Below are 5,652 nucleotides of genomic sequence, written 5' to 3'. Positions count from 1 at the left end.
TACTTAGCACCAGTTCACCAGAAATTTTTTACAACTGTAAGATGGTCTAGAAATAAGAAGAGAGCGCCATTCCCAAACACCACAGTGTTTATTATAAGGGAGAAAGAAAGAAGGGGGGGTGGGGGGGGAAGGGGGGTAGTATCAAAAAGGTACTTAAAGAAAAGGAGAAATTTCGTAGCTTTCGTTAAATCCAGCCGGATGCATCGTCCTCAATTGAAATATCCAAAACATCTCCCTTCTGGATAGCAGGTTTGCCAGATCGCCACTTCTTTCGCCAAGTGTGACATGTTCTATGGCTTTGTATGTTAAGGCCTCAGGATTGGAATTGTGGTGTAGCAGGAAATGTTTAGAAACTGCATGTGCTTCCACCTTATTTTTGATGTTTCGAACGTGCTCTTGAATCCTTAGTTTTAACTGTCTTTTTGTCTTCCCAATATATTTTTTACCACAGTCACATTCCAAAAGGTAAATCACAGATGTTGAGTTGCAGTTCATGTATTCTTTTATCTTGAATTCTTTCATATCACCTGTTGCAGAGAAAGTCTTTCGATTTGGGTGTACATATTTGCAGGTATTGCAGTGTCCACACTTATAGCTACCTACACACCTGATAAGAGGTTCTTTCTTGTTGTTTATGGGTCTCAGCATGCTCGGTGCCACTAAGTCCTTAAGATTTTTTGACTTCTTAAAAATGATTTCAGGTTGTGGTGGTAATATGTCTTTTAAAACAGGGTCCATTAAAAGAATGTTCCAGTGAGTTTTCATTGATTGTCGGATGATTTTCTCATGTCTGCTGTAAGTCGTGATAAAGGCAGTAGAGTCTTTTTTCTTTTCCCTTTTCTTGTATGTTAGGAGGTCATTTCTCACCAAAGTTCTTGTTTTATTGACCGCCTTGTCAAGAATGTTCGTGGGATATTTCTTATCCAGGAATCTGTTTCTGTATTTCTCCAATTGGTTGTTGCATTCCTCTATTTCGCTACAATTCCTTCTGATTCTATGGAACTGTGAATAGGGGATATTATTTTTCCACTGTTTTAAGTGATTACTCCTGTAATCCAAGTAGCTATTGGTATCCACCGGTTTGATGTAGTTCCTCGTGATGATGCTATTTTCTTTCCCCACCAGGATGAGATCCAAAAATTCAATTTGTTCCTTGTCAGTTTTTGAAGTAAATGTGAGATTCAATTCATTGTGTGCCAGGTATTCAATAAAAAAATGAACGCACTACAAAAAGAAATGACCTATGTCAGAGAATATTTAATGAAAATAAAACCGTGGACACACCCACCCCCCCATGTGACCTAGATGACCTTTTTTGGGGGATTGAGAGACTTCTCACAAAAGAGGTGAAAGCTTGGTGGGACGTCAAAGGTTTAGAACATTACATTTCAGTAGCTAGAATCCCTAGAGGATTGAGGGTGACTAAACAACCTACTTTTGGAAATAATAACACTGAATTCATGGAAAAATGGGATGCTATCCTACACACCTGCTCCATTGATCTCATGAAATTATTAATTATGGAGAAAAAGAATATACTGATGGAGTTAGAATCATCCATTAAAGAGAAGGAAGCAGAAATTGACAAATTTAAAGATAAGGAGGACTGCATCATCAATGGAAAAGTATTAAGTAAGAAAATGGAACGAATAGAGGAGGAAGTAATTAAAGGGAAAGAAAAGAAATTCTTACGGGATAAAGAAGACTATGAGCAAGGGAAGATCAAGAATTGGAGCAGATTTAGAGCTCCAGGATCATATCAGAACAAAGCTACCAAACAGTACTGGAAAACGATACCCAATGACCGATCTAGGAATAAAAATCAAGACACCCCTAATGACCCAAAATTTGGAACCACAACCAAAAACAGGTTTTCAATATTACAAAGAAGGGGATCCCAGAGTGACAATGATTTTTTATCCCCAAGCACAGGCACAAGACCAAAGGACAATATGAAGAACCAGATAAAGGAAGATATCAGACATGCCTCCCCCCTAAAAAGACGGTTTATAGAAGACGAGGAAGGCGGGGCGGCAGGAGGAAGAGAACTCAAAAAGCGGACATTTCTACATCAAAACCATTAATTAAGGACATCTTCAACCTTTCACAACATACTCTCTCACAACCGGAAATTTCCTTGCTAAATAAAGGCCTATCCTTTGCCCCAACCAGCGGCATGAATAAATTTGAAACTTTTATAGACCTCAACAAGTTCGTACGAAAATTAACATTGAAACGACACTTCCTAAAGAAAGAAGACGCCATTCTCAGAAATTATGACAACTCAACTACCCAATCAAAATCAGGACTAAAACCACCATCGAAGTACTACCCGTTGGAATCCAAGGGGAGCCATTTAAGTATCTTCTACGACCTAGTGAAAAAGGATCTATGTGATTCAGAAGTAGAACCTATCCAGGAAAAAAACCTCTCCAATAAAGAACGAGAAGCATTAAAGAAACTACAAAAGAATACTGAGATCATTATCAAACAAGCTGATAAAGGGGGGGGTTTAGTGATCATGGATCGAGAAAAATATGTAACAGAAGCCAAGAGACTATTGGGCGACACTAAATCGTACAAAATATTACAAAAAGATCCAAAAGAAGATTATCTGGAAGATCTTCGATCACTACTTTTAAATGGACTACGTACCAGCATTTTAACAAAGGAGGAATACCAGTTTTTAATGCAGTCCTACCCCTTTACCCCGATATTTTACTTCTTACCAAAAATTCACAAATCAATCACAAACCCACCAGGCAGACCAATAGTGGCCGGTATAGATTCTCTTACTTCAAATCTTTCCGAATATGCAGATGTTTTCCTCAGGAAATATGTAACCCAATTACCATCATACCTCAAGGATACAACCGCAGTACTCAATTCAGTCAAAGACATCGAATGGAAATCAACATATTTATGGGTCACAATCGATGTGCAAGCACTTTATACATGTATCGAACATACAAAGGGTGTAGCAGCATGCAAAGAATATCTGGACAATGATCCTTCAATGACTGATTCCCACAGACAATTTATCTGTGACATCATGTTCTTCATTTTAACCCATAATTATTTTAAATTTTTAGACAATTTTTATTTACAAAGCTGCGGAACCGCTATGGGAACTATTTTCGCACCAAGTTTTGCTAATTTATTTATGGGAAAATGGGAGGAAACATACATCTACAATGACCACCCTTTTAAGAATTTTATTGTGTTTTACAAGCGATATATAGATGATATCCTGATGATCTGGGACGGCACAATAGAAGATTTTAACAATTTTTTTATTGAATACCTGGCACACAATGAATTGAATCTCACATTTACTTCAAAAACTGACAAGGAACAAATTGAATTTTTGGATCTCATCCTGGTGGGGAAAGAAAATAGCATCATCACGAGGAACTACATCAAACCGGTGGATACCAATAGCTACTTGGATTACAGGAGTAATCACTTAAAACAGTGGAAAAATAATATCCCCTATTCACAGTTCCATAGAATCAGAAGGAATTGTAGCGAAATAGAGGAATGCAACAACCAATTGGAGAAATACAGAAACAGATTCCTGGATAAGAAATATCCCACGAACATTCTTGACAAGGCGGTCAATAAAACAAGAACTTTGGTGAGAAATGACCTCCTAACATACAAGAAAAGGGAAAAGAAAAAAGACTCTACTGCCTTTATCACGACTTACAGCAGACATGAGAAAATCATCCGACAATCAATGAAAACTCACTGGAACATTCTTTTAATGGACCCTGTTTTAAAAGACATATTACCACCACAACCTGAAATCATTTTTAAGAAGTCAAAAAATCTTAAGGACTTAGTGGCACCGAGCATGCTGAGACCCATAAACAACAAGAAAGAACCTCTTATCAGGTGTGTAGGTAGCTATAAGTGTGGACACTGCAATACCTGCAAATATGTACACCCAAATCGAAAGACTTTCTCTGCAACAGGTGATATGAAAGAATTCAAGATAAAAGAATACATGAACTGCAACTCAACATCTGTGATTTACCTTTTGGAATGTGACTGTGGTAAAAAATATATTGGGAAGACAAAAAGACAGTTAAAACTAAGGATTCAAGAGCACGTTCGAAACATCAAAAATAAGGTGGAAGCACATGCAGTTTCTAAACATTTCCTGCTACACCACAATTCCAATCCTGAGGCCTTAACATACAAAGCCATAGAACATGTCACACTTGGCGAAAGAAGTGGCGATCTGGCAAACCTGCTATCCAGAAGGGAGATGTTTTGGATATTTCAATTGAGGACGATGCATCCGGCTGGATTTAACGAAAGCTACGAAATTTCTCCTTTTCTTTAAGTACCTTTTTGATACTACCCCCCTTCCCCCCCCCCCCCCCCCTTCTTTCTTTCTCCCTTATAATAAACACTGTGGTGTTTGGGAATGGCGCTCTCTTCTTATTTCTAGACCATCTTACAGTTGTAAAAAATTTCTGGTGAACTGGTGCTAAGTAGACTACAGCCATACCAAAATGGAACGCCCACTCTCGTCCGATCGTGGAAGCTAAGCATTTTTATGGGCCTGGCCAGTATCGGGGAGGGCGACCTCCGGAGAAGACTAGGTGCTGTAGAGACAATGTATGCACGTAAAAAGTTCCTAAACCAGTAAAACAGCTGTCATTCTAAATATTCACTCATATAAACCCTAAACACTTTTTGTTTTCACCTTCCTTTATTATGTATGAATATTATCCTATGCACTACTCATAAGACACATTAATGTTATTTTTACACTCTTGCACTAAATAAATAAAATAAAACATAAGTAATAAAAGAGAATCAGCACAGGCACTTTAATAATTTATTACCTAATATTCAATATTTATTTCCTTTTTTATATAACACTAAAATGAATATATAATTGGTTCGAATGAAGTCCATCATAAAACTCTGGTAATTCATATATTTTTTATTTCCTCCATATGTTTTCTGGACAAGCTCCATACTCATATACAGTCTAAATGAAGAAGCCACAGACTGTATATCCAAAGAAGTAATAATCCGCCATTGGGACCCATTATTAATGATATCAGAAACAATGTTTGCGTTCCACGTGCGTTTCAAGACAAGCCTCCGGAGATCATTCGCTGAATTAAGTTCCCACAGGAAGTGACGCACAGAGAGCTCCGATTCCTGAGTGCGGTTCACGATGCATCGCGGTTCCGGGTTCCTGTATGCAACGTGACATCCGGTGAAGTGTACGACAATTTCCGGGACAAGACACTGCGCGGGAGTCAACGCAAGCGCAGAAGGACCATTAAAGAGACATCCGTCACCCGAACGTGTACTCGGGAGTTGACGCATGCGCAAAAGAACCCGTCACACTACAGGAAGTGGGGCGGAAGTCCGGGATGCCAGTACTCATATGAACAATTAATAGATTACACTCACTACACTGCTCGTTTTTTAAGTTGATGTTTGTAACTAGCTCTGTTCTTAAGACACCCATTACCTACATATAATTTGTCTAATTTTGAAAACATACAAAATATGTGGTTTTCCCTGAACATCACTCTGGGAGGAAGTGATGTCATACATAGTTTAATTGATAGTGGTATAAATAGGAGCTTTGTCTCAGTACCACACCACCCTTGATGAAGT

The 5,652-nt window shown here is 38.3% G+C and overlaps 1 pseudogene; it reads left to right on the top strand.

The window, feature by feature from the left end:
- Window positions 1–4,505: 4,505 nt before the first annotated feature.
- Window positions 4,506–4,625, top strand: LOC134913004 (5S ribosomal RNA; annotated as a pseudogene).
- The last annotated feature ends 1,027 nt before the right edge of the window (window positions 4,626–5,652 follow it).

Source organism: Pseudophryne corroboree, chromosome 4, assembly GCF_028390025.1.
Source record: "Pseudophryne corroboree isolate aPseCor3 chromosome 4, aPseCor3.hap2, whole genome shotgun sequence".
Lineage (NCBI taxonomy): Eukaryota > Metazoa > Chordata > Amphibia > Anura > Myobatrachidae > Pseudophryne > Pseudophryne corroboree.
The sequence above is the reverse complement of the archived record's forward strand: the minus strand, read 5'-3'. Positions and strand labels throughout refer to the sequence as shown.